This window comes from Bubalus bubalis, chromosome 16, assembly GCF_019923935.1.
Source record: "Bubalus bubalis isolate 160015118507 breed Murrah chromosome 16, NDDB_SH_1, whole genome shotgun sequence".
Classification (NCBI taxonomy): domain Eukaryota; kingdom Metazoa; phylum Chordata; class Mammalia; order Artiodactyla; family Bovidae; genus Bubalus; species Bubalus bubalis.
Genome location: NC_059172.1, coordinates 37069252 through 37081453, shown reverse-complemented (window position 1 = coordinate 37081453; position 12202 = coordinate 37069252). Strand labels below are relative to the sequence as shown.

The 12202-nt window shown below is 38.5% G+C and overlaps 1 non-coding gene and 1 pseudogene across 1 annotated transcript; both read left to right on the top strand.

Moving 5' to 3' along the window:
- The first annotated feature begins 1169 nt into the window (after positions 1–1169).
- On the top strand, positions 1170–2121 carry LOC112579369 (annotated as a pseudogene).
- An 8722-nt stretch (positions 2122–10843) lies between these two features.
- On the top strand, positions 10844–11000 carry LOC112579755. Its single transcript, XR_003104090.2, has one exon. It is a non-coding gene; the product is annotated as a U1 spliceosomal RNA (small nuclear RNA).
- Positions 11001–12202: the final 1202 nt, after the last annotated feature.

Below are 12202 nucleotides of genomic sequence, written 5' to 3'. Positions count from 1 at the left end.
GAAGTTCTATATGATGCCTCCATTAACAATATAGCAGCCATCTTTTTCACTCTGGGAGCCTTATCTTTTCCATAGAGATGGCTGTGTAAAATTTATGCATTCAGTTAAGAATTTCTGATATTGCTTTTGTCATTCAGATACTCATGATTTTTTAAAATCTATGACTCAAGGCTTCTGAGACATTTGTTCCAGGAGCTGTCTTCCCCAAAATGTTTCCTGTGAGAGCTCTCAACTACCATCTCTTTTCCTGTTTTACAGTTTGTGTCTTGGTGTTTCAGGCCTCAGGTCTTCTGCAGTACAGAAAATGTCCTGAGCCCCGTGTCTACGGAGTGGGGCTCCATATACCTTGCCAAAACAAGTTTACCAATTCTTCCCACTGGGGGGCGCTAGTGGTAAAGAACCCGCCTGCCAATGCAGGAGAGGAGATGTGGGTTCAATTCCCAGCTGGGGAAGATCCCCTGGAGAAGGGAATGACAACTGGCTCCAGTATTCTTGCCTGGAGAGTCCCATGGACAGAGGAGTCTGGGAGGCTACAGTCCATAGGGTCCCAAACAGCTGGACAAGACTGAAGTGACTTAACATGCATGCATGCATGCCCACTTATTCTGATTTCTCTAGACTTTGACAAGTCATCTCCTTATTCAAATTCCTCTTAAGATATCACTATTGATATTTCTCAAATATTTCTTGGTGATGGACTCAATTCTATGGATTAATCATTTTCTTCAGTGATTAATCAGTGACACAAATATCTGATTGATTTCAAGAGAGAAAATCTTAATTGGTTCATATTGGAAGAATGCCTAAATGTGAAAGATTATATGAAGAGGAATAAAGGAGTGAAGAGTATGAAATAGAGCCACAGAATCATTTGGGTAACTAACCATAAAGGCTAGAAACATAGATGTATGATTGATAGAATAAAAGTTGGATGCTGAAGAGTAAATTGTTGAGATTATTAACTTGGTTAGTATTATGTTTGTTTATTATTCCAGGAAAAGGCTTTGTGGATAGAGATTTATAATTAATTAAGACTGAGACAATACATACATTCTTGTACATTTAAGGAAAAAATGGCTTGATAATATGCTGTAAGAGGATGGAGAGAAAGAACAAATACAGTATCATAAGAGTGCCTTGAACAAGGCACTTCACCTGCAAAACCTACCATGTGGTCCAACAACAGTGCAGCTCCCTTCTTGCTGACTGGTTTCCTGGGCTTAAAAGCAGTTCACCGCTGGATCTCTCTTCCTTTCTTTATCATATACCTCTCCATCCTTTCTGGCAATGGCACGCTGCTCTTCCTTATTTGGATGAACACAGTCTTCATGAGCCCATGTACTACTTCCAGGCTATGCTGGCAGGTACAGATCTTGGGATGATGCTAACTACAATGCCCATAGTCCTGGGTGTCCTGTTGCTGGATCGGAGGGAAATTGCCCAGAGTGCTTGTTTCACTGAATCCTACTTCATGCACACACTGGCTATCGTAGAATCAGGTATCTTGCCTGCCAGGGCCTATGACGGTTTCATTGACATCCGTAGCCCTCTGAGGTACAGCTCCATTATCACCATTTCCTGGGTGATGAAAATAGGACTGTGGGTGTTAGTGAGTGACTTTGTGTCCAGTACCTCCAATTCTGCCACTCTATTTGTTCCCATACCGCCATCCCCATGTTCTTTCTCATGCTTTTTGCCTCCACCAAGATGTCATGAAACTCGCCTGTGCTGATATTACATTTAATCATATGTACCCAGTTATTCTGGTTGCTTCGACTTTCTTCCTAGATGCTCTGATGATGCTCTGATGAATCTTGTCTCTTCTCATCTCATCTAATCTTTAAGACAGTGATGGGCATTGCCTCTGGAGAGGAGCGAGCTAGGGCTCTCAACACATGTGTCTCCCATATCAGCTGTGTCCTGGTCTCTTACATCACTGTGATTGGCCTGACTTTCATCCACAGGTTTAGGACGCACGTACCACATGTGGTCCACATTACCATGAGCTATGTCTAATTTCTCTTTCCTCCATTCATGAATACCCTTATATACAGCATCAAGACCAAGCAGATTCAGAGAAGCATTGTTTGTCTATTTTCTGTGAGCAATAGGCTTGCTTGAGCCTTGTTTCAGACCTTGAGATCTCTAGGATACTTTGGCCTTTCTCATTATTGGAAGAGAAACTTGGTTTTATGCTCACTCGTTCTTTTCCAAGATAGATGAGATTTAAATTATTACATACAGCTGTAAGTTGACTTGAGCAGGTTATATATACTACTTATTTACTATTTGACTATAGAGTATATATTAGAATAAATACATAAAATATTCTAATAATGAATATGATGTCAGTGATCTTGGGGAAAGGGATATGGGAAATAGTGAGATGGGACATTCTAGATCATGTATGTAAAGGAACAATAAGTATCAAGATAAATAGATGAAGAGAGAGAGGATGAGATGGTTGGATGGCATCAATAATTCAATGATCATTAACTTAGGCAAACTCCGGGAGATGGTGAGGGACAGGGAAGCCTGGTCTTCTGCAGTCCATGGTATAATGAGAATTGGACACAGCCTGGTGACTGAACAACAACACAGCCTGGTTCAAACTTGGTTGGTCTGAAAAATATATGTGCAATTGGAGATACATTTTGTGTGCTCTATAAAATAGAATTGTAATGATATCATCTTCCCTTATCTATGTTTTGAATCTTTCTTAGAAATGATATTGTTTCATAAGTAAGGAGAACTAGCAAATGTATACAGCTCTAGAAACTTACTCCTGAAACTTCAGTTTCCCTTAGCAAATCCATGTTTTATTTTATTAAAGGGAAATTGATACAATTAAAAATTAAATAGCAACCAACCAATTTCCTATCAGCTAGTTTTGAAGTCAGATCCCCTAGCACACCTTTCCTTTTTCCCAGTAAACATCAATATACTAATTTTCTTCTTTCCAATTTTCTAATTGGCTTCCTGATGTTTCACTTCCTGTTTCCGCCTCTGCTCACTTCCTTCTGACAGAGAAGAACTCAGAGCATTTTTACTTTATGAAATTTTTCTGCTAATGAAGACAGAAAACCTGTCAGTAGTAATGCTGTGCACTGATTGAATAGGTTTTTCCTTCAACTATCTTCAAAATCTTTGTCTTCATGCAGTTCATTTTGGTTGAAATAGTCAACAAAAATACAAAAGCTTTCATCAACCTGGAAAGAGACATGTAAAGTGGGGCAGGGATAAATTAGGAGTTGGGATTAAAATATACACAGTACTATATATAAAATAGGTAACCAATAAGGACTTACTATATAGCACAGGGAACTATACTCAGTATCTTGTAATAACCTATTATAGAAAAGAATCTAAAAAAGAATATACTTATATATCTGGATTACCTTGCTATACACCTGAAATGAACACAATATTGCAAATCAACTATACTTCAATAAAAATTAAACAAAGAAATATAGCTTACAGTCTGTTGCTACTGTTATGTTATGCTAACTAATATTCATCTGCTGTTGTTTCTGTGCTACTATATGGAGCTAGGCTAGTCCTGAGCATGTGATCTAAAAAGTTAGTGCTCATTGCTCTCTGAGGATTGTCCTTATTTGTATTTCTAAGTTGGTTTTTCTACTTGGACCTCCTCCCCACATCCTATTTTCTGATTAGATCTTATATACAAAGCCCAGGATATAGCAAGTCCAGTCTAGGTTCTCTCTGCCTCACCTCAGAGACTCTCCATACTGATGCTTATCCAGACAGTGAGCTCTCTAAAAATATTCCAGCAACTTCAACATGGAAAAACCTCATCTGTCATTTTCTCTCAGCCAGAAATCTCCTAGATCCAAATCTTAAGGGCTAGATCCTCCTATCTTGGTACCTCTCTTACTCACACACCTTATAGAAATCACAGGTAGCTTGATGTCTCTATATTACATATATAATTTTCTTCCTTTCTTTATTTTCTGTCCATCTTTTGTATACTCTTCCATGAGAATCTTCCCCAACCACTTCCTTTATCTGACTTCTTACTGATTTCCCTTGTAGCCTTCAGTAGCCTTGACTGCTCTGATAGCCCACCCAAGCCTCTTAGCATGATTATCAAATGTTATCACTGTTGAACAGCTGTATTCAAAAATATTGTTGACAGATAGGGAAGGGAACAAAACTAGCAAAATGAATTGTAATAGGGATAAGCATAGGTACTGCATTTAAGATTAAGACTCAACTCTGTAACTTATAAGTGGAAAATACAGATTTTTTATGGTTGTTTGAAAAGCTTAGGTGTAAACCTAGATTCTAACATGATTTCAGGATGTACTAATATTAATGGGATAAAGTCAATTCTGTGGTCAGATCTTCCTGTTGCTATTTAATGTCCTGAGAGCTTCAAACTTTTATCTAATTAAGCAGCATGAAAATTGAATTACTTTTCATTATAATTCCCAATATACTGATGAAGGAACTGAGACTTAGGTGGGCTACTTAAGGTTTTGTTGTTCAGTTGCTAAGTTATGTCCAACTCTTTGCAACCCCATGGACTGCAGCACACCAGGCTTCCCTGTCCTTCACTGTCTTCCAGAGTTTGCTCAGATTCACATTCACTGAATCAGTGATGCTATCCAGCCATCTCATCCTCTATCATCCCCTTCTCCCGCCTTCAATCTTTCCCAGCATCATGGTCTTTTCCGAGTCAGTTCTCAGCATCAGGTGGCCAAGTATTGGAACTTCAGCTTCACCATCAGTCCTTCCAATGAATATTCTGGGTTGATTTCTTTAGGTTAAGTATTTTATCCCAAATCATATATTGTGAAACTTAAGAAGATATAATGATACAAAGAGAGTTTGTGGTGCAAGTGAAGGGAGTGTTTCTATCTCTGGGGTTCTGGGCAGATAAAAATAAGTAGAATATTCAATCCATTCGTCACACTTTAAAAAGGACCTTACATATCTGCTGAAGTCCTGGGTGAGGGTTGCATGGCTCAAGATATCATATCCTAAATATATATGAGAGGGTGAGCCTATAAAGGAGAATAAGATTGGTAAGGCAAAGTTTGTGAGAGTATTCGTAAGACTCACATGATGCTTGTCTGTGTGAAGAGGCTATATTTATGAATAGTGTGTTTGTGAAGGTGTGCCTGTTTGCTCCTAAATCTCCTGGTGTGCCTAGAGGTATCAACTACTTTCAGCATATAGATGTCTATTCCTCTGCAATATCTCTATGCCTGGGTATAGAGTCTCTCCTTCCCTGAGTCTCAGTGGAAAGTTTGTATCATAGTGTATATCTAATAGATACCTGAGGGATCATTTAAAATTTATCCATTCACCAAAACTCATTAAGTGTCTAAACTGCCTCAGATCCTACAGTAGGTACTGGATTAATAAAGGTAAATAAAATACAATCCCTAATTTAAAGGGCAGTTTAACCTAACTAGGGAGATATACAAGAAATACAGATTCGAAATATGTTGAAATGAGAATATAAGAAATGCAGCTTATTTATCAAAAGCTTCTGGGATCATAGAACAGAGGGTCAGCTCACACTGCCAGGGGTAGATAAGAAAGAGTTAACCAATATGAAGTGACCTTAAAAGAGAAAATGTATCAAAAATTCCCTTTCCTTATCTCCTTATCATGTTGTTGTAATGAAGCAGATGAATACAACAGACACATTTTAAAAGGTAATATTTATACTGGTTAGACGTTTTAGCCTAAATCTGTCTTTGAGCACTGAAAACGCACCCAGTAACCTGTTATTAAGTATGAATTGAGATTAACATTCTATACATATGAAAGAATTGGAGAGGGAAAAGCAAAATAAGAGTGATGAAGATCCAATCGTAGATAGAAACTGAGGAGAGATTAGAATTGAACATTATGTAAAGACATAAGATGGGTAGTAACATATCTGTAGAGTGGCATTTTGAGCAAAACTAATATTCCATATTCTGAGTTTCTTTATATAAAATAATTAAAATCTGCTGTGGGAAGATGCAAGAAGGCACATCTTTAGATCTATATGGGGAAGATGTTTCAATAATCAGAGCTGTACACAAATGGAATAGACTATCTTAAAGATTGCCCGCTACTATAAATATCTGAATAAAAGCAACACATTTATTTACTAGCATTTTAAATATCCAGGTAAAACATAGATGACTGTACAAAGCCTATAAATGTTCTATGAACTTTAAGATTCCCTGGTGGCTCAGATGGTAAAGCGTCTGCCTGTAATGCTGGAGACCCAGGTTTGATCCTTGGGTTGGGAAGATCCCCCGGAGAAGGAAATGGCAACCCATTCCAGTATTCTTGCCTAGAAAATTCCATGGGTGGAGGAGCCTGGTGGGCTACAGTCCATAGGGTTGCAAAGAGTCGGACATGACTGAGCGACTTCACTCACTCACTCACTCAATGGTTCATTACTTAACTTACAACATTTTTATATATTAGCATATGGTGTACCCCAATCAGAAATCTGTGTACATTACTGGGAACTTCTCTTTAGTGACTTTGTTCTTTCTGGAACAAAGAAGATTTTGAGATAATGCTAAATGCTAGTGACCAGTATTGCAGAGACAGTGCAGGGTCCTGAAATCTATGTGCTCTCTATCAGATCCATCAGCCCTTGTGATTAACAGGGCCATGTGACTGGTTTGGATAAAGGAATATGAAGGTAATAGTGTGTTCCTGGCAAAATCAGGGGTGTCATCATATCATTTGTTCCCATACCGCTCTCCTTCCATTGGGAGGACTAAAAGGATTCTGAGGTAGAGAATTCAAATGCTGTGCCTCTGCTTGGAGGCACAGCGCCCAGGAGAACTACCTAATAATCAGTATCTGCTTGGAGGTGAGCACCCAGGAGAATTACCTTATAATCAGTATCTGCCTGTTACATAATCAATGAATAAACACTAATTGTATGAGAACCTGCCCAAACCTATTGAGACCAATCATGTCGGATATTGTGCATTTATATTTGTTTATGCCTTATTTGTTTGCTTTTACTCCTATCCTACTTTTTATTACAAAGCCATTTAAAGTTCTCACTTAGGATAAAGTGACCATCACTTCCAGACCTCCAAAAATGAAAAAGATTCTCTTAGTTTCTTAGTTTTCTCCCACATTTGCCCATTTTCTCAAGTTCACCTAAATTGATCAACATTCATGGAATGTAAGGAGCCACTGAGCTTTATCTAAACCCATTGTTGCATTCTTATGCATCTGAGATTTGAACTGTGGCCCAGATTTCTGAGTGACTTTAAGGCAAAGGCCTCTGTGGTTCCTTTACCAGTCACACCCACAGTGACTAACACCAAGAAGCTCCTACTTCAGTCTCACAGGCATACCTAGCCCTCTCCTCCAGAATCTCTATCTCATTCTGTTAGCTCTGCATGTCCCAGTGGGCAGTGCTGTGGTTCTGGCCAACATCAGAAAAGAATCCTTTTTTGGTGAGCCTATGTTCTTCTCCATGTGAGATAGATGCATCTGGTCATTACCTTCACCTGAGAAAATTGTATGTGGCTCAAGAATCAACTGTTAGAACCTTATATGGAACAACTGAATGGCGCAAGACCGGGAAAGGAGTACGACAAGGCTATATATTGTCACCCTGCCTGTTAAACAAACATATATGCAGAGTACATCATGTGAAATGCCAGGCCAGATGAATCACAAGCCGGAATCAAGATTGCTGGGAGAAATATCTGCAACTTCAGATATGCAGATGATATCAATCTAATGACAGAAAATGATGAGGAACTAAAGACGGTGAAAGAAGAGAGTGAAAAAGCTAGCTTAAAACTCAACATTCAAAAAACTAATATCATGGCATCCAGTCCCATCAGTTCATGGCAAACAGAAGTGGGAAAAGTAGAAGCAGTGATAGATTTTATTTTCTCCAGAATTATTGTGGATGGTGACTGCAGCCATGAGGTTAAAAGATGCTTACCTCTTGGAAGGAAAGCTATGACACACCTAGATAGTGTAAAAAAAGCAGAGACATCACTTAGCCAACAAAGGTGCATATAGTCAAAGCTATAATTTTTCCACTGGTCATGTAGGGATGTGAGAGTTGGACCATAAAGAATGTTGAGCGTTGAAGACTTGATGCTTTTGAATTGTGATGCTGGAGAAGGCTCTTGAGAGTCCCTGGGACTGTAAGGAGATCAAACTACTAAGTTGTAAAGGAAATCAGCCCTGAATATTCATTGGAAGGACTGATGCTGAAGCTGAAGCTCCAATACTTTGGCCACCTGATGCAAAGAGTCAACTCATTGGAAAAGACCCTGATTCTGGGAAAGATTGAAGGCAAAAGGAGAAGAGGGTTGCAGAAGATGAGAGGGTTGGATAGCAACACCAGTTCAATGGACATGAATTTGAGCAAACTCTGGGAGATAGTGAAGGACAGGTAAGCTTGGTGTGCTTTAGTCTATGGGGTTGCAAAGAGTAGGACATGACTTAGTGACTGAAAAATAACTTAATCTTCACCATCCTCCCCACAATCTTGGAATCCTGTGTTTTAATGCCTCAGAGCTTATCTTTTACACTTAAGTCTAATATTGCTCCATCCTTAGATTACTCTTTGTGGGATCCTTTTCCTGATGGCCAAATCCTTTGACTACCACGTGGCTGTCTGCTACTCCCTGCCTTACCCCTCCTCTCTTTACCAGGGTCTCTTTTGCACTGTAAGCATCACAATCGGCTATTGTTATGTTCTTTTCTACTCTCCCAGATCAAACGGCTTTTTGTTTCTTGCCATCGATTCTCCCCTCTTGCCTCCATGACATGATCCACATAGCCTGTCTTTGTGTCTGAACTAAAAATTGGTGAAGATTTATGCTAGAGTTGCTCATTCTAATATGGGGTCCATTGTCCACTATTCTTCTCTATGCACTAATTTGGAGAAGACTCATTTCACACTTTCTGGAAAATATTTGTAAGCTTTCTAATTCACTCTGCTTAACTGTTTAAGTTTAAACCTGTAAGCATGAGGTTACCTTTTCTCTGATTTAATGTTTCACAGCCGATGGCCATCAGTGTAACCAGAGTGACCACATGAAAGGCTGAGATAGTGGTAATCATAATGATAAAAAAGGACAAACTATATATTTTTATCTTATCAGGGTGTTAATACTCTCCGATATATACCTGGAAGATTTGTTTAGAAAAGTAGGCTGTTGCTGTTGCTATGGCCATCAGAGGGAAGGAGATAACTGATGTAGTCACCAGGTTAAGATGGGTGGAACCTCTTATGAAGGGAGTGCTGAAGAGGTCTCTTGACTGAAGGTAGGTGTCCCCACCTTGCAGAGACAAGGTATTTGGGTACCTCTTTCAGCTTCCTTTTCCCCAGTAATGTCTCCTGAGAAAATGGCTACACCCTCTTTCCCATTTCTAATAGTAAAGCAAAGGATAGTAAAATATCAACTTATATTTTCACAATGTCACAGACCTTCAAATGATTTTAAATATTAATCTGCCTTTATTTATCCCAGATTTCAAAAAGGAAATATTACCTTCAATTTAACATAATAGGAAGAGCTCTTACAAGGGATAAACAAATATTGAATCTCTTTCCTCACCCCTCTGTTCCTCTTTCTCTCTCTCTCTTCCTCTCTCCCACACCCATCCCCATGAATCAGAAATACATTCTGGAAGGATTCACACCAGACTGCTAAGGCTGGTTTCCTGTAGGAAGAGGAATGAGAGTAGGACTGTAGGATAAGAACTATCAATTTTCAGTTTGAGTGTTTGTATTGTTGGAGTATTCTATAAATAAAATTATTTTCTAGCTATATAATGCTTAAATATTTTCTTACATATTTTGATTTATATGTGACTCACTTGGAAAGGGGAATAAGTGATTTATGCACAGTGTATTAATGACTAAGAGAAATTTTGCATGCAAAATTCAAATCATTAAAATAACATACACAGTTGTGTCTGACTCTTTGCAATCCCATGGACTGTAGCCTGCCAAGCTCCTCTGTCCACGGAATTCTCCAGGCAAGAATACTAGAGTGTGTAGCCATGCCCTTCTCAAGGGGATCCTCTTGACCTAGGGGACAAACCTGGATCTTTTGCATTTCAGGCAGGTTCTTTACCATTTTGATCCACCAGTGAGGCCCAAATAGTATGCTGAAGGTACTTAAAATATATATATTAAAAGATAATATTCATAAGGGTTTTACTTTATGCAAGGAACTAAAGTAAGTATGTAGATACATTAGAAATTAAGATCTAATTTGTATAGTTTGGGGTCTATAAATAGGAGACCATTTATAGACCTATAATATGTCTCCCAAATAGGAGACCTTATCATACAAATTTCGTGCTGAAGACTTCTGGACTTATACAAGTTAATTAAATTTCTCAATGCCATATATATGTTTCAAAGGCTGAACTCAAACTTCAGTTTGTCTAATTTTCAAAAATGATGTCCTACGTATGACACAATTATTCTATTTTGAAAATTATTATCCAGAGGAAATTAAAACACAAGAGAGGGCAGTGTTTACACAGCATCTCAAAATCAAAACTAAGCAATTGACAGAGACTTGCAGGGTAGTCTGGAGACCACGTGGAGGCAGCAGAGTCGTACTTCCACTTAAATTCAACCCAGACAGAAACACACACACACACACACACACACACAGAGGGACCTGAGCACTTACACACACACAGGGACCTGAGCACTTTCATACTATCTGTAAGCTTTTTGCTTACATTTATGAATGAATGAATATTATAGATAGATAGGTGGTGAATAGATGAATAGATAGATGAATTAAATCTTCCCTTCATGATTGTCTCCTTACCCTGTTTGAAAAATCCAGGTCTCATATTTACCTGGCAGGAGATACACATGATCCCTAAGGTGGTTTTTCCAAGGGCAAAGCTTATCCATTGCACTCTGGATGCAATGTGGGAAACTCAACTGCATAATTTGTGGTATTGAGGACAGGGATGAGGGGAGGAGAAAGAAACACTATGTCTCAGATCTGAGATATCTGGCCTTGTTTAATTCATTAGTGCCTAGGTTTAATTCTGATGTCAAAGGAAGCCAAAATATTTTTTTCTTAAAAATTGATTTGCTGTATGACTCAGGGAACTCAAACAGGGGCTCTGTGACAGACTGAAGGGTGGGATGGGGAGGGAGATGGGAAGAAGGTCTGGGTTGATTCTTGTTGATGTATGACAGAAAAACCACAAAATTCTGCAAAGCAATTACCCTTCAATTAAAAAACAATTCTGACTGGCAAATCATATTTCCTAGATGACTGGACTAAAAAGTTTCAGGAACATATTAATAATGTTAATAGGGAATGAATGAGATCACTTATATGTGAAATATAAAAAATAATACAAATGAGTGCATATGCAAGAATGAAACAGACTCACAGATATAGAAAGCAAACCAGTGGTTACCAAAGGGAAGAGGGAAGGGAGGAACGAATTAAGGAAATAGGATTATCAGATAACCCGTGTTAGCAGAAACTTCCTTTGGGTTTTTCCGTTAGATGTTATAGAAAAACCTGAACAAACTTTTTGGTCAACCGAATACAAACTATTGTGTATAAAATAGATAAGCAACAAGGATATATAGTACAACACAGGGAAATATAGCCACTCTCTTGTAACAATTCTGAATAGAATATAACTTGTAAAAATACTGAATCACTATGCTGTACACCTGAAAGTGTACAGCATAGTACAGATATAATACTGTAAATACTGTACTTCAGATATAATACTGTAAATCAATTAGAGTTCAATAAAAGGAGAAAAAATAGGAAATGGATACTAATATCTCCTCTTTCCCGGCATCTGAGATCCCAGGTTCTCAGCACTTTCAGTCTCTATCCTACTGTGTGAGCTGTGGAAGTAGACAGGAATGTTAAACTTGGACAAAGAAGACTGTGAGCCCTCAAAGTCACTGTCCCAAACTCCCTAAGTCTTCCCTCACCCTGAAGGTGGGCCAGAGTCATTCTCTGCTGACTTCAGGGAATAAGACAAGGACTTGCTTGACTTTTTGCATGAGAAAAAATATTTTATCAGGGCACTGCTTTGGGGGACCACTAATTCTTTACAGTGATTTCTACCTGAAGGCAGTTAAATAGAAACTACAGGACCTCAGATTACTCATTCTAGTCCAGTGCCAACTCAAAACTTATTGAAAACTCAAAGTCTTATTCTTTAA